The 25465-nt window shown below is 38.0% G+C and overlaps 1 protein-coding gene across 1 annotated transcript in view; it reads right to left on the bottom strand.

Moving 5' to 3' along the window:
- Positions 1-25465, bottom strand: part of LOC136885461 (uncharacterized) — a 273832-nt gene that overhangs the window by 99278 nt on the left and 149089 nt on the right. The window contains exons 5-7 of the mRNA XM_068230446.1: positions 10685-10779; positions 10388-10471; positions 6187-6328 (exon numbers count right to left, since the gene is read on the bottom strand). The gene's annotated coding sequence lies outside the window, so the exon portion shown is untranslated. The remainder of the gene's footprint in view (positions 1-6186; positions 6329-10387; positions 10472-10684; positions 10780-25465) is intronic.

The following is a 25465-nucleotide window of genomic DNA, read 5'->3' as shown; positions in this document are numbered from 1 at the left end:
TCCACTGGCACCTACCGGCATTTCTTTTCCATCATCTTACTGTCCTTACCATCTTATTAATGTACCCGGTTTGTTTGAAAAGTAGTTGATTTTGAAGTGTAAAAAGTTAACGTTTACACTCTTCTTGAACTTCAACAGCAGTGGCAGTGGGCTCTTTTAGCTCGTGAACATCCGGTTCTCATGTATATTCACGCATTCATGGATAATTCAAAATTGTTTCCTTTGTTTTGATAGATTTCACCAATCGATCAAAAGCATTCGACTCAAAATAAAATCTTAAACAAATTGTCAAATCAAGGCTCGTCATGTAGTGAATGGCGTGTGGCAATTAAGATTACAGCAGTTAGATCAGTACCAGGAAGATGTAGGCACTGCCGCAAGGAGATTGAAACTCTCGCGCATATTCTGCGATCTAGACCTCGTGGTGAACGTGTCATCATAACATTCGCTCGTTCATTGCGACAACGCTGAAAGACCGCGGTTTCCAGGTATTTGAAGAGGTTCATGACTTATCGGGAGCCACACAAGGATCGACATCACTGCCTTCAGTTACATTATCCACCCCACTCTCCGCTTTGACAGCCGTAAGTCGCAGCCCTCAACTGTCAACCTTGAGAAGTGGAATATGAACAGGGAGAAATACCACCCATAGTGGGTCTGATGATTGGAGTGAGGGGAACAATTCCCGTTTTTGCCGCCAATTTTTGGAAACAGATGTATCTGCTAGTTACGTTAGGGCAAAATTCCCAGCATAGCCTTAAGGGGTGATGTCTGGAATGTCCTTCCTGGAATTTGTTTCTGCCTTAAATTGCCTCCACAAACCCTTTTATTTTTCCCTAAAATTATGATGACAGTCAACTATACTTGCCATTAAATTACTATTAGCTGACTTTTTTGTAAAATTCAATTTCCTGGTAAGTTCCTTCAAGGTTTCCTTACTTCCACAACCATTCCTAACTTGTGTTTCTTTCTAATATACACCTCCCCCTTAATCTCTTTATAATGCAGATGTTCTTTCCCATTCCTGACCACCTTTAAAGGTACATATCTGTTTTCACACTCCTGAAAAACACTACTCTAAAACCATCCCATTTACCATTTCCTACTGATTACAATTCTTTTTTATAACCTCCCTAATGCCTCGTATCAACCATACGGTACTGCCTAATGGTCCTACTCTAGCTGCCTCCATGTATCAGTGGTAGAGTGTCAGCCTCCAGATCTCAAAGTAGCGGGCTCAAAGTTCGCAGAGGTAGTGCAAATGTTGGAAGGGCAGAGAAAATAATATTCAACATTCCATGTCGTATGTCAGGATGTACAAGACCTCTGACGAGACACTGTCATAGATGCCCGAGAGTTGTCCTGTTTAGCTATGCTTCATTGTTTACCATGCAAGTATGAAGGACGAGAGTTATCCACCTAATCAATACTTTAAATTATAAATTACATTACAACACAGTACCAGTTTCGACCTGTTAAATAGGTCATCGTCGACCTGCTTATTCAATAGCGGCTGTACAGGATAAAACATTACTGAGATTAAACAAGAATGCCACAATTCTAATAAAATACTATGCTTAATGTTTAAATATATACATATATAAATTCGATAATGTCGATTGGACCAAGCTATTTACGAATCTGAAGGTGAATGGGATCAGAAACCGAGAACGAAGAATTATCTACAATCTGTATAAAAATCAGTCTGCAGTGATAAGAATTGAGGGCTTTGAAAAAGAAGCAGCAATCCAGAAAGGAGTGAGGCAAGGCTGCAGTTTGTCCCCTCTCCTTTTCAATGTTCACATAGAGCAGGCAGTAAAGGAAATCAAAGAGGAATTTGGAAAGGAAATCACAGTCCAAGGAGATAAAATAACAATATCATCCGCAAATCTCAAGCTTTTTATTTCAACCCGAGACTGCACAAGATCTGGAGAAGCTGCTGAATGGTTCAGACAAAGTCTTGGGTAAGGAGTACAAGATGAAAATAAATAAGTCCAAACCAAAGTAATGGAGTGCAGTCGAACAAAGGCAGGTGATGTAGGAAATATTAGATTAGGAAATGAAGTCTTAAAGGAAGTAGATGAATATTGTTACTTGGGTATTAAAATAACTAACAATGGCAGAAGTAAGGACATTCTTTTTTTTTTGCTAGTTTCTTTACGTCGCACCGACATAGATAGGTCTTACGGCGACGATGGGACAGGGAAGGGCTGGGAGTGGGAAGGAAGTGGCCGTGGCCTTAATTAAGGTACAGCCCCAGCATTTGCCTGGTGTGAAAATGGGAAACCACGGAAAACAATCTTCAGGGCTGCCGACAGTGGGGTTCGAACGTACTATCTCCCGAATACTGGATACTGGCCGCACTTAAGCGACTGCAGCTATCGAGCTTGGTAAAGGACGGCATAAGAAAGCTCTTCCTTGCTTGTGCTAGTCTGCATTTTAAGAAATTTGCTCACTTCAAACATTGATATAGGAATCAGAAAGATGTTTTTGAAGACTTTCGTGTGGAGCGTGGCATTGTATGGAAGTGAAACATGGACGATAACTAGCTCAGAAAAGAAGAGAATAGAAGCCTTTGAAATGTGGTGTTACAGAAGAATGCTGAAGGTGATATGGAGATAGATCGAATCACGAATAAAGAGATACTGAATCGAATTGGTGAGAGGAGATCTATTTGGATAAATTTAACGAAAAGAGATAGGATGATAGGACACATCTTAAGACACCCAAGACTTGTTCACTTGGTTTTTGAAGGAAGTGTAGGTGGTAAGAATAGTAGGGGTAGACCAAGGTATGAATATGACAAGCAGATGTAGGATGCAGTAGTTACATATAAATGAAAAGGTTAGCACAGGATAGGGTGGCATGGAGAGCTGAATCAAACCAGTCAGTGGACTGATGACTCAAACAACAAGCTATACACTAAATAATGAGGATAAATCACAAAATAGCAAAAAAAAAAAAAAATGTTTTACACTTAAGATACAACTTGTGGAAAAATCATTCCAATGTTATACAGTGAATTTGAAGTTGGTTAATTTGAAATATGCATACTTCGAAGTAAACGCCATTCCCCGAATTCAAATATAAGCCTTCTTGTGTTATTTCTGTAATGCGAGGTACGCAATGTAACATACAAAACTTGAAACAACTAGTGCAAGAAGTTGGGACGTTGATCAAAAGATGTCACTACTAAAGGGTTAGGGTAATGTGTTATTTTTAAGTTTCCTAAAACGACAGGATTTATTGTGTGTGTGTTGCAACAACTATTTCAAGGAGTTTGGACTTTTCTCCACAGATGTCTCGATTAAAGAACTGATGTCGTGCACTCTGGTGCAAGGTGAAATAACTAGAAATTTAAAGAAATTGTGTGTTTATAGGTTTTCTGAACTGAATTGACTTTCCTTATTTTTGATACTTCAAAGGCGGGTACAGACATGCGCACCTAACTCTGGAACGTAACCACGTCGCGCGCCAAGGTTAAACGGGGCAATGTTACGCACCGCAGGTTGTAACGCGCAACCTACCAGTGTTCCACCAGTTGAGACAGTGCATTTTTGAAAGATTTACACAGCTGCAGCAGCCTAGATTTATCTGCATTATGCAACCAAACGGAAACGGAAATATAGGCGATGGTGGCAAAGCTATAGTCACGTAGAACACACGGTGGTTCGAACTTGCTGGCTGACATGAAGTTTCAGACAGTTAGTGGGCATTTTAAAAATTTTACTAGCATGACTTATCTCGCAAGAAAATGGATAATTTCGCAGTGATGAGGATTCTCTTGGCAGCGACTTCAGCGATGGTGAAGAGGAGGGTGAAAGTGATGAATTGGGTATTGAAAGCGACGGAGATGACGATTTGCCGTTAGCACAGATTAGACATTTACAAAGAAAAGGGTGGCACAGTTTGGAAAAAGAATCCTACGCCAGAAAATGTAAGAACTAGGGCAAGAAAAATAGTTTCCAAGCACATCCCTACTGTGAAAACTGCAGCTAAAGAGGCAAATACTCCTCATGATGCTTGGCTATGTACGATTGATGCAATTGTTACTTGTACCAATCTTCATAATTTCTGCGAGCCAGAATTATAAGATAGTTCGCGATGCTAAACTTACAAATAGAGAAGAAATTAAGTAATTATTTGGGTTATTGTACTGTGCTGACATGATGTAAGGTTAATATTTAAATCATTTGATTTCATTTTGCATTCCGTTCTTTTCATGACTCGCCATTTTCTCTGTGCTGAAGGAATTTTACAAGCCACATTTTGTGCCGTTATTTCAAAACATTTTCTCGAATAAGTGTGTGTTTAAACTTTACAGTTTTCATGACTTATCACTCTTTTTGTTTAACATAAACAAAATAGACTATATTCTCAAAAATTTAGCAGTTTTTTTCTGTAATTAGTGTAAACTTAAGAAAATATGTCTGAAAAAATCCGTATATCAAATTATGCTTCGTACTGATGTCTAATGATCAATTGTGTAATAAAGTAGTGATAGATTAGCCAAAGAGTTGTTCTATGTCAATAAATTACAGAAATCCAAATCACTATATGTCGTTTTAAATGCTGGAGTGTTTAAACCCCGCGCGTGTGTTTGAGTCCTAAAATTTGGCCCGTGTGCTTAAAGGTTAATGAAAGGAAACGGCATATGGTTTTTAATGCAGGGATGTGTCCGAGGACTTCAGCTTGCCAGGTGCAGGTCTTTTGATTTGACTCCCGTAGGCGACCTGCGCGTCGTGATGAGGATGAAATTATGAAGACGACACATACACCCATTCTCTGTGCCAGGGGAATTAACCAATTATGGTTAAAATTCCCGATCCTGCTGGGAATCAAACCCGGGACCCCTGTGACCAAAGGCCAGCACACTAACCATTTAGCCATGAGCTAGACACTTCTATTAATAAGACTAATAGTTTTTCAAAATCAGGAGTATGTCGGATAAAATGAAACAGCTGTAATTTTTCTTATGTTGGACAGACTGGAAGGAGCTTTAACGTAAGATACTTGGAATATGTGAATACAATAAATTTTCATCAGTAGGACAACACATGCACGATTACAATCACAAGTTTACTGACATTAAGCAGGATATGGAAATCCTCAAAGTTACGAATAAAGGACCCCTCCTTAACATAGCAGAAAACTGCTTTATACCTTTGGACCAATATTTTAATCAAAATTACAATCTTAAAAACCAAATATTCTATATGACATACGGTGAACACGCTCCATCGATTAGAACATGCGAGACATGGTTTCGACAATCGCTTCGGCAAGAACACCATGCTTGGTGTCTGGTGGGTTCCGAGCGGTATTGTGTATCATGAACTTTTGAAACCCGGCTAAACCGTTAATGCACAACGCTATCACCAACAAACTATTAATTTAAATCATGCATTGATCGAAAGACAGCCGGAATGGGCCAGAAGACATGGCAAAGTGATCGTTACACGACACTCCACTGTCTCACACAACAAAACCAGTGGAAGACACCTTGAAATCGCTAGGATGGGACATCGTTCTGCACCCGACCTGATGCCATCTGACTATCACGCGTTCAAAGAGCACCACTTCAGCAATTGGAACAAGGCTCGACGAATGGCTTGCCTTTCTGGCATGGTAATCAATTTACCTTAAACATTGACGACGTGTGAAGAATAAACAAAAAATGAATTTCCCTTGAAAATTATGTTTTTTGTTTACTACAAAAACCAGCAAAAACTTATGCATACACCTGGTAAACATATCCAGTTAAATAGCATTTAAGTGTGTCCAAAAGTAAACTGGCAACTATGGAGTTTTCCTTACCCGCAACAGTTATACTTTTTGGAGGTCCCAAGGATGAATTTCGTCCACTTTATTCAGTTTAATGAACAGCAACATACTAAACCGATCTTTCTCCGTGAGTGGATGCAACCAGAGAGAATAAATTACCCTCAAAATGCCCTTTGTTAAACTAATAAAGTCACAACATTTTGCCTTTATTGGAAGAGCAATTTGACTAGAAAACTATGAAAGAACAATAATGGCACAAGTATGTGGATAGTGTAGTAAAAAGCACTGTCACTATCACAATGACTGAACAAAATCAAAATCTTTGAAATCTAAACGTTAAATTAGAAAATTATAGCAGAAATTTTATATTATCAACCAAATAATATTGGCACATGAACTTACCAACTTCGCGTGCTGAGGAGGATGACAACGATCACGCCTTCTTGTACATAAACTGTGCTGGTAGTCCCAAGACATTCATGCTAATAATCTGTCTCCCCTTCAAGCACAAGCATTCATGTATCGCAGTAAACAAAATGTTTTTCTGAAATGAAAAAAAGTAATTAAAACTATAAATTCAAACGTAACACTTGACAGTTAATTCTGCCACTATTCCTTCTTGGAAATATCCATCTACAACAGTCATAGGATGAGTAATCGATCCCAATGTACAAGTTTTAAAATGCACGTACAAAAGAATGCTATATCAACACTCTGTAGTCCAGAGAACATTGGTGGGCTCATTGTTGAGTCAATTTTTTTCGCAGCCCCAACTATTGTCTTGTCTGGTAACAGCAGAAAACAAACTGTTCTCTAGCCCCAGCATTTGATTCTCCATTCCGGTGGTTTATGGGGTCAAAATGTAAGTACGTCTGGTAACTGATCAACCCAATTTGATGCATTTTATTTAAATAGGTTTTTCAGGGAATAGTTTTGTGATAAAAGTTGTCCTCTTCCGGGGTAACTTCGGCCATGCCAAAAACAAAAATCAGATCAAAAATTAGATGTATGGCTTTTCAGGCGTTTGCTCTATTAACCAGCGTTTCGTCGTACTGTAGGTCTGACACTAGACTCGTCAGACTTACACTGGGTGTATGCAGGTGAACTTATCAGAAGCCTATTTAAGAGGTACAGTCTGATAATTGCATAAGGGAGATAAAACTCCACAATGGAATTAATGCCTGCCTAGCAATTCCAAATGGAAATTCGAAATTCCCATGGAGGGAATTAGATATTTTTCCACCAACAGAGCATATAAAAAATCAGATCAAGAGTACCTCTAAACATTGTGGAGTGAGCTCAACATAATTAATAATGAAACACCCAAATATATTATTACCAGCTCACCGATTCAGTAACAACCTCGTTACAATTAGTATTCCTATCAAATGGCCGTGCGCATGGTAATATAAGCAGTAACCTTTTACGAGATTACATCATTCACATATCTTTCCTTTCGCTATCCGCGCAACAACAATAGAACTCTTCCACTCACGAAAGAATGTCAAGCCCACACGTCCAGAGAGATCAACATAAAAACACAAGAAATTAAAGGAAGGTATCAACAAGGCACTGAGTACAACATCTCTGGTCCAGAGATATAAAACAACAAAGGATTACAGGCATGCGTGACGATTAGAAAATAAGAATATAGACATGGCCGACAGGCGGCTAGGCCGAACCCAAAGCAAAGACATGGCGAAATAAAGTTGTACCAAGAAAAGAAAAAAAAGTACAGAAACAAGATTAAAAAATTAAAATTTAAATTTAAATAAACTAATCGATAGCCCATCTTTCACTTTGTTCAGACACCAGCATTCATTCAAAACATTCACACGACCTGCCAATACACACCACATGACTCACCTTAACACAGTCCCAGGTCTCGCATATTCCAACAAGAGCGTGCACTATGGGAGCACAATATAAATATATATACTGTACCGGGAGGTACACCTCTACGCCGCAAGTTTTCAATATTGCACTCTGAACTTTAAAAACTGAATCAACTCATTCGTTTCTCAGAAGATGTCACTAGAGTAAATTTTGTGATTACGAAGTTGTCAATACTGTGTGGATTTCAACTTGTTTTGTTTTCCATTGATCAAGAAGTGTGGACATTCTTCTTATAGATGTCTCTAATAAAAAACTATGACCATGCACCCTGGTGCGAAGTGGAAGAACTTTATTTGAAGAAATTTTGTGTTCATAAGTTCTCTCTATACTAAATTTCGTTCTTTCATTTGTGGGTTGGCCATATTCATCTTTTCTTTCCGCCTGTTTTGAACTGATTATTATTATTACAAGATATTAGAATCATTCCGTATTGACGGTTTTCACTTTACAATGGCGAAAAATGAAAGTATCCTCCTATTCAATACATCATATATTCCGTCATTAGACGGAGTAAACAAGTTCAGACATGTTTCGGCTCGTTTGAGCCATCTTCAGTGAAAAAATTAGGGGGGTTGGAATAATTTACATAATATGAGTTGAAAAAATGCTAAAAAACATAATGAAAGCGCAAATGAAAAAACAAACAAAAGAGAGCTTAGACGGAAACAAAATAGCACAAATATACAATATTTACATCAATATGTAGAGCAAAAAACAACTTATTGTGACAAAATTCAGTGAAACAGGTGTTAATTTGAAATAATAATTGATACTAAAAACTGTGTTAACCTAAGAAACAAGGGAATGAGAAAACAAATGATGCATCATTTAGTATCAATTTAGTATCAATTATTATTTCAAATTAACACCTGTTTCACTGAATTTTGTCACAATAAGTTGTTTTTTGCTCTACATATTGATGTAAATATTGTATATTTGTGCTATTTTGTTTCTGTCTAAGCTCTCTTTTGTTTGTTTTTTCATTTGCGCTTTCATTACGTTTTTTAGCATTTTTTCAACTCATATTATGTAAATTATTCCAACCCCCCTAATTTTTTCACTGAAGATGGCTCAAACGAGCCGAAACATGTTTGAACTTGTTTACTCCGTCTAATGACGGAATATATGATGTATTGAATAGGAGGATACTTTCATTTTTCGCCATTGTAAAGTGTTTTGAACTGAGCAATCCAGAATTTCTGTAATAAATTTTTGACCAATCATATTTCTTCTTCAACTTTGAGTGTATTTTCAAGATGGACCAATAAAGAAAGAGGGTGTGGCTTGATAATTCATGAAAGGTCTCTAATCTTCCACGAGGGTATAAAACTGCTGATTGTCTTGTCTCTGGGCCACTCAAACAACATCTAGCATAGTGCATGGAAGTGTAGCAGGAGGCGGGAAGCGCCTCTCATCCGACAGCAGCTCTTCGACAAGGTAATGGCCACTTAACATCTTTATTTCTTCCTAGCTCAGCAGTTTAATCCGCGGGGAAGGTCCGAAACCTTTACATGTTTATTACATAGCAATCTCCCATCGTTTTTGTAAAACTTCAAATATCTTTAACTGTAATTCGGGGATAGAGAGTGCTTTACCCTCCCAAGCTTCCCTTCATACTAGTTTTAGGTGACTACGTTTTAAAACTGGTTTTCTTCCTTTCGGCAATGTCTTAAATTTTTCTTATACGAGTCACCTCCGTAGTTTGGGAATAGCCCCTGTTTCATCGGCCTAGTGCCTCTTAGGTTTTAAAAGGCTTCATGTAGGAGTGCACAGCATTTTCAGTAGGTTTCAGAATTATTCTAGTGAACTCTTTCAATCGTCCTTTAACCGTACCCCTATCTACTTTAATTATGTACGACTCATAAAATGTTTCATGCATAGTGTAAGTTAGTAATGGCTTTTTCACTTTAGAAAAATCCATCGACATGTGACGAAGCCATACCCTACGGCGGCTTTCATCTATCGGTAAATAAATGGTCCCTGTATTTTCACATTCTGTGTTATAATTCCACTGATAGTCGATACTACAGCAATGAGCCATTTTCAAGTTTTCACATATCTGTAAACAAATAGGGTATGAATGTATTACCTCTAACTCGTGTATTGCAGCTTAACATTGCTGAATGAAGAGAACGCTGAGGTTACACACACATTTTTGTCGATAAATATTTACTTACACCTCCATACACAATACTGTCAATGTAAGGAACTGTCGCACAACACCTATATATTCCTGACACGGTCAAATGACTGGAAACAGGCTGTTGATTTTCATTTTTTTCTCTTACACAGAAACTCATTTAATTCAAACTTACGTAATTCAAAGTCCAATTAATACTGTATTGTGGCTATTCCAAGTCATTTGGAGCAACCTCCATTGGGAGGCAGTTATGAAAATTAAAAAACTCAAGAGGTCGTGAGGACAGCTCAACATGGAATAAACGCTGCCTTCAGGGCAATCTAAAAGACAGATTCACAGAACACTCAATATCTACAGTACCTTTACCAGACTACTAGTATCAAATATTTCTGCTCGAAAGGAAGATAGAGTTCAAAGCTACTTACACAAATACCTTGCAAGAAATGGAAACATTTCATTTGTAAAATATCAGAAATTAGCCATATCCCAGCCTGAAAGCAGAACCAAAGCAATCCCAATACTTCATACAGAATATAAATGACAACATGGACAGAGTCCAAAACTTACCAACACAGTCACCAGTTCATAGTCAGTGTTTTCTCTGAGGACAGCTTAATATGGCTGCAGAATAAATGCTGCCTTCAGGACAATCTGTAAGGAGAGAGATTCACAGAACTCTTAATATGTGTGTTTACCAAACTACAACTACTTTTAAATATTTCTCTCAAAAGGTAAATTATTTTCAATGCTACTTTTCTGAACTAAAAGGAACACCAGTGTCTAGATATGAACAGTGCTATGTAACTTTTTAAAATTACAATCCTCCCTTTGGAACGAAGTGTGACATAGTTGAGAGAGACTCACCTATCCCATCATGACGATTTCTTCCTCTTCAACGGATGATGCCTAGCGAAGCCACTCTTCACAACTTCTCCCTTACTGATGCTTCTCCAGCACATCTGAAACAGAGCTTAAAATATTGCTATCAGCCTGATTTTATACTTCATTGCTGCTTGACCAAAAGTCCAAGGGTTTGCAAGGCTTTGTTAATAGGATGGAGAGGATTGTATCCCAAACAGTGCCGGCCAGTGGCAGGAAACTCTGCTAGATGATGAATTACATAAAATTGGTTAGTTAGGGTATATAGCAACATGTCCTTCACCCAAAGTGTTAGCACTTTAATTATTCTGAGAAAAATACTTGAATGTATACTTGCAGTGTGATATACAAGATATATCAGTAAAACATCTTTCATTAGAAAGACGACATCCTCAGAGCAACATTATCAGCCGTGTCAAGCAGGACTGCACCAAGAAGTAATGCGAGTGTAGATTACCAGTAACAGGTCTGGTAATGCATTACAAGATAATCCTGTGTTACAGTTTCATAACTTAATGTGTACTACATGAAATTCAATTATCTGATACTGCCATTTGAGAGTAATTGAATTATTGATTCATGAAATTCTACAATTTACAAATTATAATTACATAGTAATATTTCTGTAGATCAACGCTTTCTCGGCCTGCACTAAGGGACATTATCTTTTGTTTCTTGTAATATCAGTAACCCAAAAGACCCCTTACTAAGAGTTTGTTTCTAGAAAATCTGGCTGTGTAACATAGCAGATATAGAATGAAGTGTTGTGCAGAATATTCTGGAACATTCCACATTTCTTCAGAATTATCCACATTGCTTAAAATAGCCAGATTGCTCTATGGTAACTCTGAACGTTCCAGAAGGTTCTCCCTTCCTTCAGAATGTTCCTGAATATTCCTGATTTGTACAGAATTTCTAAAATGGTCACCAATATTTTGGCATGTCAGTGTTTCAAGAAGTACCTAGAATATTCAAAAGTCAGAAAGCTTTATGTAGTTGAAGAATGTTCCAGAAGGTTTAGGTCCTGTTTAAGGTACGTATCTATATATATATATATATATATATATATATATATATATATATATATATAAATAAAGGAGCCAGCCCAGCATTTGTATTGCACAAACCGAAAAAGGCAACACTTCAAAAGTACCGTAACAAATGTCTAAGACTTCTCAAAGTTGTGTGTGGCCATTCAGTTACTGAACTTAGTGATGTTAATATGATTGTATTGTAACTATAGTTTTCCGATTGTTTTCAGCAGAATGAGCATATGTAATTGATGAAAATAATATACTAGAGATTCTGGACATTGGTATTTACGCAAGTTATTGTGGCAATTTATTACTCCATCGGTGACTATTAAAAGGTTAATAAATGATGTTTCCTTACTATTCGCTTTCATTTGTTCTTCAGTGGATTCTTCTTTAAGAATATAATCGTATGTAACCAAACATATTTTACTTTCTCACAGATATACACATCCAGTACGTGATGCTTCATTTTTCTTTACTTGTAGTCCAGGAGGATTCTCCAACAATTACCATTTGAAGTCCTCGAGGTAGAAACTGGTAATTTCAAATGATCTGAATACATTGTGAGGGGTACTGGTTGTTGATTTACTGATGTTCACTGAGTAACATGAACTGTTGATATTAAATATTAATCCTCCGATGGTTTACTAGTACACTCCATTACACTTGCCATAATTATAACCACCAGTGTAATCTCAACTAAATTATTGGTCAATTTATCATTGAGGTGTAATGTTTTACCCATTCATTCAACTGTGGACAAGGATACCTCAATACCTACTGTAGGTACACAAATATGCACAGTTTGATTCCAACAGAATTATTGTTGCTTAACAACCTGTGAATGAGTGTTTCACACTGTCCCTAGATGACCTATGGGCTACAGAAATCCTGGGATGACCTGGGCAAAGCCGACCTTGCAAATATCATCTTAAAGAGGTGCTCTCCCTCTGAACAAGATGTGTGGAGCAAGTTACAGTGTGTGCTACTGTATCAATACCAGTTTGGTGGGCCGAAAAACATTTTATGCTCTTCATCATAAATCTAATGGATGCTGTTCATAGAGATGTTTTCATTTCTCAATATTTCTCACTGAGAGAGTGTATTTTGCTTCATGTCACTTAGTGGCCACTTGAAGGGAAGTCCCCTTAGGGTCCCTTCACCTGTCTTTACAGACAGGCACGTTCCACGTTTCTCGGCCATGGTCTGCGGTGACCTGATATCTATAGTTATAATGGACAGCTGTGCTTAGTGGAAACGTGTTGGACTGGTATTCATAAGGTCGTACGTTGGAACAGAGAAAACAAATGCTTGTCTCTCTTTCATGACTTATTTTAGTAATTAACGCCAAGTTCACGTATTGCCAACAATTAATCCATTCGTTCTACAAAAATGTATTACAAAATCTCCTTGACAGTGTGCCCAGACAGTTGGTATGGGACACATGAGGAAAAAAACAAGTTAACAGAGAGGAAGTGCAAGTGATAAAAGCTATGTACGAAAATTGTGTTAGTAGTGTGAAGACAAGTATAGGAAAAACAAAAAGGTTTTAAATTGAAACTGGTCTCCGAAACGGAAGTATACTATCTCCCATACTATTCATCATTTTCATGGATGAAATTCATATGTAACACACAATAGCATTCCAGCTCTTCAATCCCTACTCTGAGGCACTGATTGGAGTGAGAAACGTGCATATTTAACGGAATAATGACAGAAGTGTTCATGGCTGTCTGCGGCCTGGTCAATCCAGCTCTGGAACTTTGGACCGTTCGATCGGCAATGTAGTACTTTTTGTTAAAAGTGAGAAAATGTGCAGTTTTTCATTTGATCAAGTATTTTATATAATAACATTGCTTTTAATCCCTACATGCCTGACGTTTTTGTAATGGCCTATGCTGACTGTGGTTTTCCTAACTGAAAATTCAGTCTCTCTGAGAATCCCGTAGCGAAACACGAGTACATCAGCTAGTTTGAAGATAAAGTTGGAATTCAAGAGGACAAATTGGGGCAATTATTCATTCATAGGAAGATGAGTTAGGGATTGGAATAACTTACCAAGGAAGATGTTCAATAAATTTCCAATTTCTTTGAAATCATTTAAGAAAAGGCTAGGAAAACAACAGATAGGGAATCTGCCACCTGGGCGACTGCCCTAAATGCCGATCAGTAGTGACTGATTGAAACCCACTCATTTGACAGTACGGTTCTCGCATACGTCTGCACGGCATCCTGCACGTCTGCTCAGTCACATCCATTACCTTCGGTTTATAGCGACGAGAGCCACAGCCACATTTTACCTGTCGGTGGTGGTGCGCCGAGATATCGATGGGGTCCTTGAACCTGAGGGCTAACACGCTTCAAATGCTAATCATTTGATCAGAACATACTTATGCACATGTCCTATCTCTAGTCCTTCAAGGTGTTCTGGTTCAATCAGAATATCAATCAAATGAGCATAGAAATTAGTATTAGAAAATAGTAATTTCTATGTTCATTTGATCACATAATAGTGGAATAAACTGTATTGAATAGGTGGTATAATAAATTACTCCTTGTGTAAACTTAGTGATATAGCCATTTTCAATACTGAATAATGACAATAATGGTTTGTAACATACCACTTAGTCGAGCAGCTTGTCTCCTTTCTCCGAAGTCTTCCCAGCCCAAACTTTGCAACATTTTGGTAACGCTACTCTTTTGTCAGAAATCACCCAGAACAAATCAAGCTGCTTTTCTTTGGATTTTTTCCAGTTCTTGAATCAAGTAATCCTGGCGAGGGTCCCATACACTGGAACCATACCCTAGTTGGGGTCTTACCAGAGACTTATATGCCCTCTCCTTTACATCCTTACTAAAACCCCTAAATACCCTCATAACCATCTGCAGTGATCTGTATCCTTTATTTACAATCATATTTATGTGATTACCCCAATGAAGATCTTTCCTTATATTAAGACTTAAGTACTTACAATGATCCCCAGAAGGAACTTTCACCCCATCAATGCAGTAATTAAAACTGAGAGGACTTTTCGTATTTGTGATTTTATGAACTTCAGAGTACTGTATATAAAATAAGAGTTTTGTCTGTACATTGCTTAGAATTTAAAAAGAATTGTATTTCTGTATAGTTCCTGTCCACAGTAACAAGTCTGTCTGTCTGTACACGGATTGCGAGAAAATGACTGAAGAGAATTTGAAGAAAATTGGTATGTAAGTTCGGGGAATGAGCCACTACAATCTACATACATACATAATTATAGACCGTTATGCCTTTCAGCATTTAGTCTGCAAGCCCCTGTGAATTTACTGAACGTCGCCACAATCCTCTATTTGCAACTACAGCTGTGGCCGCATTTAGTTCTGTACCTCCTATCTTTAAATCATTAGAAACCGAGTCTAACCATCGTCTTGGTCTCCCTCTACTTCTCTTACCCTCCCTAACGGAGTCCATTATTCTCCTAGGTAATCTATCCTCCTCCATTCAACTCCCGTGACCCCACCACCAAAACCGGTCTATGCATGTAGCTTCATCCATCACGTTCATTCCTTACAGCCTTTATTTCCTTGTTTCAAGCCCCTCCCTACTTTCATATCTGTTGCTTCTAACATATGGATAACATTTCAGTCCGCCCAGCTTTCACTCCTGTAAAGCAAAGTTGGTCTGAAAACAGACTGATGTAAAGATAGCTTCGTCCAAGAGCTGACTTTCTTCTTACACAATACTGTTGATCACAAACTGTGAGCTCAGTGCATTAGTTTTACAGCACCTTGATTCAATCTTACTATATTACCATCCTGGGAGAATACACATCCTGAATACTTGAAATTATCTACCTGTTCCAGCTTTGCAACAAAAATCTGACATTTAATTCTCTTGGGTTTCTTACCTACCGACATCAGTTTAGTCTTTGAAATGCCAATTTTCATACCATACTCATTGCACCTATTTTCAAGTTCCAAGATATTAGACTGCAGGCTTTCAACACAATCTGCCATTAAGACCAAGGCTAGACCGCATACTACACTTCCACCTGACTGAATCCCTCCCTGCTACCTTATACCTTTCAGCAGATGATCCATGTAAAGGTGAAAGATTACTGTGGCCGGAGTTGGGACAGCAGTGGGGAAATGACGGAAGCCTCTTCAATTTTATTTTGAAAATTAATTTGTTTTTAAAATTTATGTTGTAGAAAATATGTCCTTTCAAAAATTGAACCCAGGACTTACTGCTTTGAAAACTGATTTATTGTTCTGGAAGAATTAGGATTTTGAACTTACAAAGAATTACATTTGGAAAAATTGTGTGTTTAAATTATCATGTAGCTGTATGTTTTGAAATTATGTATCTACTTATGAGGCATTGTGTACTTACACGTGCCGCTTTTGGTGGTGTTGCGTAGTCTTGTGTAAAAGAAAGATCTCTAAGAGAACTCTAACTGGTAGGAATAACAAATTTAATTGGTAAATGTGGAAGTCGGGAGTAAAATTCTATTGCCTGATTGGTCAACTCTGTAGTTGCACCATTTCCGGCTTCTAGCTCCTTCGTGGGAGCGAAGCTTGCATTTGTGTCTTTTGGCTCGGACCTGCCTTGCGAGCGGTCCATCCCATGATGGGATACCGGCCTCTGGGTAAGCACTATTTCTTCTTGTTTTTCAGTCATAAACTTTATTTAAATTTAATTTTTCCTTAGTGCACAGGAGTATACCCTCGAATTTCACATTCGCCATTTAATCATTGAAATGACTTAGCTCTTCAACTAAGCAATCACATTTCAATTTTGGAGGCAATGACCTTTTCCTTTTGTTAAAAAGAAACATTGGAATTAACATGTACTGTGATTTAGTGTTCCTCGGGTTTGCCTCCGGTAGTTCAGAGTCACTAATAGAGTTTTGTTCTGTACTTCCTGTATTCTGTATTATCTGAAAGTTACTTGGTATGTAGCACATATGTATGTAGCTGTGCAGTCTATTTCTAACAGTCATTTGTTATAGGAAATGTGTTGGTTCTTTCTTTGTTGATTTTGTGTCCTTTCTATATTGGTTTTGTTAGTTTATTAAAAATGAAATTGTTCAAGGGTGATTACTTTTTAGCAATGTTCCTGTTCCCTTTCTTATAGAAAGGTGCAATTACTGCTTTTGTCCAATCTAAATGTACCTTGCCAACACTCCATGCTAATTACTCTACGAGGACATTTCATCCCTGCCTTCCCACTATACTTCACCATTTCAGGTCTCATTTAATCCATTCCTGCTGCTTTATTACTGGAGTTTATTTACCATTCTTTCCGCTTCTTCAAGCATAATTTCATCAACACTGCTCTCCTCCTCCCCATGAGGTATGTTGTTCGCGACACCACCAGGAAGACTTCGTTTTACGTTGAGAAAATTTTCAAAATATTCCCTACACCTGTCTAATGATTCCCTGGGACCTATTATGGGTTCACCTACATTACCCAAAACACTGTTCACTTCCTTTTTCCCTCCCTTCCTAAGATTCTTTATTACTGACCAGAAAGGATTCCCCTCCTGCTTGACCAAGCCTTTCCACATTATTACCAAAATCCTCCCATGACTTTTTTGGATTCAACAACTACCCTTGTTTCGCTCTGTTTCTTTCATCTGTGTACAATTCTCTGCATCAGCCCTTGTTTGAAGCCATTTCTGATAGGCCTTCTCTTTATGTTCACAAGCTGCTCGCACTTCATCATTCCACCATCTTTACACACAGTGTTCCTAGGCATTCCCTTGTTATTTTTACTACAGAATCCCTGTATTCCACCCATTCTCTTTCTATATCCTGAACCTGTTTACTGTTCACTGTTAACTCACTAATCATATCAATGTACTTCTGTCCAATTTCCTCTTTCTGGAGATTCTCTACCTTTATTCACTTGCAGACATTTCATTTTCCCTATCCTAGTCCTGGAGATGCTTAGTTCACTACAGATCAGATAAAGGTCTGCATCATCAAAAAATACACAGAAAACCTGTATATTCATAACAGATTTCCTGAATTTGAAGTTGGTTAAGATATAGTCTATTATGGATTGGTACCCCTACCCTTCCATATATAGCAGTGTAGTAGCCTTCTGCTTGAAGAATCTATTTGTAACTCCTAAACCCATACTAGCACAGAAGTCCAGCAAACACTTCCATATCTTCCCCACATTTACCAATCACCCTTTTGAATCGTTCAGTTGTATTTCCAACTCTTGCATTAAAATCGCCCATTAGCACTATTCTATCCTCGCTGTTGACCAGGACTGTGTCACTCAATGCTTCATAAATCTTGTCAACTTCATCCTCATCTGCACCCCAACATGGTGAATACACCGAGGCAATTCCCATCCTAATTCCTCCAACTGCCAAATCTACCCACATCATTCGCTCATTTACGTGCCTAACAGAAACTATGTTACATGCAATAGTATTCCTGATGAACAGCCCTGCACCACACTCTGCCCTTCCCTTTTTAACACCCACCAAGTACACTTCATAATCTCCTATCTCTTCCTTGTTATCTCCTCTTACCCAAATATCATTTACTCCTAACACATCCAGATGCATCCTCTTTGCTGACTCAGCCAGTTCTACTTTCATCCATAAGCCCCATTAAAATGGGTAAATGCCCATCAAATTCCATTTCATTCGCCAAGTGTTTTCCAAGGAGTGCCTCACCTGCCAAATGGGAGTGGGACTCCCTTACTCCCATAGGTCCGAGGCTTGTTTAGAATGTTCTGAGCTGTGAAGCAGGATGCTACCCTTATTTACACATAGTCCTCTCCTGTAACAGGTTAGGGACGACCAGGGGATTGTACAGTCCTCACCGCCCGAGCACAAGGAGGGTCATGACTCAGAATATGTCTGAGACGCCCACTCCCATTCTGTATTCCAATTCTCAGGACCACTTACTAGGCCACTCAGACATTGCCCATGGTTCACGAACTAGGATGTGACTACAGTAACCCACACCATGAATCAATGGTCATTTCTCATTTTGTCCTAAAGAGAGATGCTTATAACTCATGTAGGCTATAAATTATTTTATTCACTCTGAGTGAAATGTTAGGTTAGAGGTAGGCCTAAAATTTAATTCTCAAATATTTGTGTTAGTGGTCCTATTGATGAATACTGCATAAAAATGTTATAGAGTATTAAATTCTTTTTTATTTATTGATTTATTTAATTATTAGATACAGCCTACAGAGGGCCATTTTATACTAATAAGTTCAAATACGTACGAAAGATAACAAAGGTGTAAACAACATTAGGTAGCAACAATAAATTAACAGCTAACAATGTACCGGCAATGAAAAGAGTAGTGATGGTGATCATGGTTGCCTAGTGTTCCTCCCTCTGAAGACAATCCTCTATATAACACAATTCAGAAAGAAAATATTGGAAGAGCCCGATACTTCAAAAAGGTATTGGCCTAAGAAAGACAAGGGCCACGAAGGGAGTGAAAATGAAAGACTCCCTAGGCCTCTGAAGTAATAATGTTGGGGTTAGAAAGGAACAAGAGTTGACCAAAGGAGGTCAGATAGGAGAGATGGAAGCGAGATACCTGGTAGAAGTAAGTGGAAGCAATGCCAGGATACAACAACGACCCTGTTGTCCCCAACCCACGCTTTCAAGTTCAGAGCCTCCCTGGGGCCCCTTTAAGTAGCCTCTTACAACAGGCAAGGGATACCGTGGGTGTTAATATACGGCCCCCCTCGCCCATAGGGGGTCGACTAGGAAAAGGGAACTCATGAACTTACATGAATTTACGCTTTTTTTTGCCTAGTCCATATCAACGCCAATATGGAAATATTGTTCAATTGTGTTAACTGGTGATGGTTTTTGTCGCGACTGATTTCAGGTGGAAAGCTTGAATGGTCTCCGGTCCATATCGACAAGGAAAATTACAAAGATGATTATAAAAATGACAAGAAGTCAAAGGAATGATCACTTGAAGGATGAGGCAAGAGGGAGTCTGAAAGAAAGAAGGACTCCCTTTATATTAGATGCCGTAATATCACAGATTTGGAAGAAAACTAAATGTGAAGGCCTACAATATCGAAAGTTCCTAAAACTGATCAAGAATAACATTATATTGACCATTGTTTGTTGTGATGCGCTTTCTCTCTTCTGCTGCCACTCATCTCCAAGATAGATGAGATTACAGCTGCACACTACCCGAACACTGGCGGGAAGTAGCTGGTGAATAGGATAACTTCATTCTTTACAGTGCCGTTCATCTGGTTCATAAATTTTCCGGTTAACACTATATCATGGTATTCCAGCTATTCGATCCCTACTCTGAGGCGCTAATTGGAATTAACAGTGGGCACAGCAAAGGAATAATGGCAAGGGAGTGTTCACAGCTGCCTGCATCCCGGTTATTCCAGCTCTGGAACTTTGCACTGTTAGACTGGCAGTGTAGTACTTTTCGTTAGAAGTGAGATAATGTGTGGTTTTTCATTTGAAAAAGTATTTCATATCCTAACATTGCTTTTAATCGCGACATTCCTACCGAGGTCATTGTAATGATCTATGTTGATTTCAGTTCGGAAAACCACAAAGACTTTCTGAAGATGTAAAAAGGCACATGGAGAGCATATGTCTGCCATTGCAATGAAAACTTCCCAACTCAATTGTGACAGATAGTAGGCAGGAGAGCCTGGCATTATCTGAAAATTCCCTAACCGAGTCTTCACATGATAAAAGACTTATGGCGACTTCCCCGTCGCATTTCTGGGTAACGTTAAGAGCTATGCAATTTAATACAATCTTACCCACAACGTGTACTCTACTTATCCTAGAATTTGGTATACAACGTAGAACACTGAAGTGAAGAACGGGTATACCAGCTAGTGTAGCTTAAAAATATGACCAAATGACACACAAAACCTGGACTGTTCCAAAACTGTAGGACACCACGGCAAGAGACAACATTCACACAATGTTGACAATATATGCAACACCAAGAGATATATGCAATGATTTCTGAACAATATGGAAGTCTGAAACAACTACCTGTTCAACATTATTAGTCCCCTTGCCACTGCTTTGGTTCCAGAGTATTCCTACAATTACACAGGATGTGATTACGCATCCTCTAGGCTAACACAAAACCATCCTGAGCGCTTCACACTTTTACCACAGTTTATTATGGTCTAAATATGGTCAGCCACAAATTTCCATGAAGTGAAATGGTTATGCATATACACGGCAACTAAAGATTCCTTTCATTTAGTGAAAATACAACTAGTTTATTCCACATTCGATGGCATGTGGCCAACTAATTCCTTTTAATTTTGTAGAAAATGATCAAGCTACTAGCCTTCAGAACTAGAATATTAACCATTTGTTTTGTTAACTAATGTCATTTACAAGGAGAAATGGTCTGGAAAAGGGGAATAATCTTGAGGTATTTTTAACTTCTTATACAATTTCAAAAATTTAGGTCTACACATTTTTGTTCTCAACATTTCAATTTGCATCACTTGCAAGTTGGCGTAATTACGTTAAATTTAATGAACCATTCCATTCCATAAAACTTTCTTTTGAGTTGTTCTGAATTCAGATGGAATATGTATTAGGAGATATCAGTGCCTTCTTTCCAAAAACGTAATGATCAATTGAAGACCTCGCTGCAAAGACAGGTCGAATCAACTGTTTTGAAAAATTATATTTTGTGTGTACTGGTTACAGAAATAGATGCCACACGTTTGATAATAGAATCAGACACGTTCATATTTAATTAATGTCTGTACCGGAGAGAAGAACTTGACTGAGTCACAAATTTGTAGTTTTTTGTCAACCGTGATGAAGGACAGTACAAATACAACTCCCTGTTGCACATGTGAAATAGCCTACTGTGCATGTTGTGTATTGACATGTGAATTGCTACCATAGTCCAATGATAAAGATAACTACATTTTAAAATGAGCAAAACCTTCCACAACAGTATGGGCCAAAGTGTTAACAGGCCATAATATAAACATCAGTCATGCAGCATTACAGAACAAGAAAATAATTATTTAAGTAAATCAGACTAAAGGCCACAACAACTGCAAGAAACCTACTTACAATATATATCAAGTAATGTTGTATACTATCGATCATCTTACAAATTGGAACTAAGTGTTTGACGAAAATGAATTTAAGAAATTAAATTCCCAGCAGGGAATCATTATTTAATTGAGAATATAATATATTCAAGCTCTTTGGGCTTTCTCAGTTGTGGAATTACCAGTCTGGCAGCAGACTCATTAGCTGTACAGTCCCATCCTTCAAGGATGTTGGCGACTAGCATGCAGTTGAGACACCACTACAAGTGTCTCTTGAAGATGTAGCGAGTGTTCCAGGGAAGATATGTATCTCCACTTTCTATAGGCTAAATATCAGCCTTTGGCTTTTATATCAAAAGTTAAGTTTCTAGCTCCTAGTGTGAAAGAAACTTGCAGTGGAATCTGAAAGGCCCATTGGCCACCAACATCTTGAAAGTGGTGTGCCACACGACACAAAATGCTTACTTATATTCCTGACTGAAAAGGTCTAAAGTAATTAAATCATTTATTTTACTGACTGTCATGAATGGTTCAGTGTCACTAAAATGGCAAGAGGAAATTGTTAATTATGGAGTGACCATAAGCTCAGAAGTGCCACTTCAGTTGTGGAACATTCTACATTAACAGAATCTCATGATCACAGTAGCTACAATGTTACCAACTCCTCTACCTTTAGATGGATAGTCTGACAAAGGAGGTACATTAAATTAAATAAATAATTTGACAAAATAGTATATCAGTACATCAGTCTTGGAACTAGTTTCAGCCACTTAGTGGCCACATTCGGCCAAATAAAAATTAAACAGATTATGTGATAACTAAAACATATGTATAACAGACAAAGAATAATTATAACATTAAAATACATATAACAAAAATTATGATTATGATCTTCTTGTCATAATATGTCATCTAAGTTGACTTAGGACCTCAAGCAAAAGAATAAATCTGGAAATTATAGCCAGAATTATGAATGAATAAACATAAGCTACATCAAATATGAAGCTTCATGTGCATCGTCAAGTTGACCAAGGTTACCGTTATTTATGGACACTGACTGAAAACCTCTGAGCAAAGATTTTAAGTGTTAATATTTATCAAGTACAAAACTTAAGACAACATTTTCATGACCATGAGGATGATTGTAGAACTTTGGCGAAGATAAGGCCATGCACAAGGTAAAATCTCCAACTATACGTATGTGGCACACTATGTGGACTTCACTTGCATAGGATAGCAGTAGAGAACTTTAGTGCAGTCACAGTGTATACTGTGTGCGGGAAGATCTACACAACAAAACCACTATTGTGAAACAAATTGCTGAGAAAGAGAATATTTAGTAGGGCAGAGTCAAGCAACCACATAGCACAAAAATATATTAGGTACATGAATACTGTACTGCAAGCCTGTTCCGGGCAAGTAGAGAGCTCAACCTAAGAAACACTGTCCGCAAGTGAAGTCTGCCTTAATGCCACCTGGATGTGAAATGTCCTAAAACTCAAGTTTTTCACTTCCATGAAGAGACCTAACATTACATCGCCGAATGACTCTAGGTACACTTTTCTCAGAATAATAAACACCTCCTAAGTTGTCTATTAGCTACAATGAAGACTTCCAAATGCACATTGTTTCCTGAAATTGAAGTAGCATAGCACTAAACACTTCCAGATTTTTTACAGAAAAATGATTTATTTTCGAGAGCCACTTAATAGGGCAATATCTTTTTGAAAAATCTTAAGTCTTCATTGTAAGTTATTAACTCGCACTAAAGAACTGTGACTCGAATTAATATCATCCACGAAAATTGTACTTAAAGTTGCGGCAGTAATGTGAGTTGCTCCTCTTGGCATCCCTGTTGTAGAACACTTTCTTACATATGAACCTACAAAATGGACCTTAGAAATATGCAGGTTTCACATCCAGGCAGCCTTAACAGAGAGCTTAATATTCACAAACCTTTAATAACTTAACCTATGAATGTAATATTTACAGAAGTTGCTACATCCACAATTCACATATTTTTGCTGATGTAGCACAACACTCTTCACATCATCTTTAACATATTTTGTGATATCTGAAGCCATCACGGCACACTGTTCATTTATAACTTCTTTCTTTTTCATGTATAATTCAGTTACCATATATGTTTTCTTCTTCGGGCAGTTTATGAATTTATTTATTCAAAATTAGTTTTGGCAGACTGAAGAAGCTACATATCACAAAAGCACATTCCAACAGAGGTTTGTAATTCCAGCCTAAGAATCCCAAAAGGAAGAGTTGTTCTGGATATAACAACAATTTTGCTATTGCTCTCGTAAAAACACGACCGAGAATTTGCTGCACTGTGAGATAACCTAGAACATGTCATTCCAAACTTCTGCAAAGATATGAATACATTACTATCTACAGTTATTTTTGCGTGTTATGTTTCAGAATATAGCACCGCTAGCCCATCACACACACACCTCCAGCTTTTTACAACAATACAAGTAAGGAGTGTGTGTTCGAAAGGGGCTAATTCCACTTCAATTTTTGAGTATTTTTTTAGTATTTCATCCACGTGCATTGCAGTAGATTAATACTACTGAATGTCGTGAGCAATCCATACCACAAAAATGTAATTCCTTAAAAGTGGTATCGTACCCAATCGTGTACGTTCCACGTACCTTTTATTATACGCTTCCCTGCAGTTTTCCACAACTTTCTTAGGGTGAAAATAGCTCCATGGCTAAATGGTTAGCACGCCGGCCTTTGGTCACAAGGGTCTTGGGTTCGATTTCTGGCAGGGTCAGGAATAAATTGGTTAATTCCTCTGGCGCAGGGGCTAGGTGTATAGGTGCCCGTCTCCTATAGGCGTCAAATCAAAAAGACCTGCATCTGGCGAGCTGAACTTGTCCTCAAACACTCCCGTCACTAAAAGCCATACGCCATTTCGTTTCACCGCCAAATGAACAGACACTCCTCAACTGCAAATTACAAGTCACCATATACATTACAGGCCTGTGACAAGACAAAGTTAACCATTTATACAGTCGTCACTGAAGATACAAGTGGTAATCTTCCTGGCATTTTAATGGAGTCACTGAAGACAGCCGTAACTCCAGGAATGGACACAGTCAAATTCTGATATTTACTTCGTTGAAAGTCATCACTGTGCATTAAGATCTAACAGGACGATAAATACAGGTTAAAAATAAAATTTGCTTATTAAACACTATAACAGCCTAAACTACTACTACTGTTCTCACCCTCACAGGTATGGGAAGTGGAACAAAAGGACTGAGGAATGTAACATCTTCATGCCAACGAGGCCCATCGTGGCAACTTGGAAAGAAACAGGCCATGGGCAGGTTAACAACAAGAAAAGGAGATACACTAACTGACAAAAGTAACAGTACTAGCAATTTTAAGAGGTGATAGAGAAAAATATACCAGACAAACTGAGTGACCTCATGTGAATGAGAAGCAATGTCCTGGTTCTGAGTAACCGTAAGATAATAGGTTTCTAAATAATAATAATAATAATAATAATAATAATAATAATAAACATTGGTTTCCCATCAACCAACTACCGTACTTATACGGTTTTCAGAGATACCGCAGAATTTTGTCCTGCACAAGTTTTTTTTTTTTTTTTCCATGCCGGTAAATCTGCCATATGGGGCTTACATTTTT

Source organism: Anabrus simplex, chromosome 14, assembly GCF_040414725.1.
Source record: "Anabrus simplex isolate iqAnaSimp1 chromosome 14, ASM4041472v1, whole genome shotgun sequence".
Lineage (NCBI taxonomy): Eukaryota > Metazoa > Arthropoda > Insecta > Orthoptera > Tettigoniidae > Anabrus > Anabrus simplex.
Note: the sequence above shows the minus strand (reverse complement) of the source record. Positions and strands in the feature narration are given on the sequence as shown.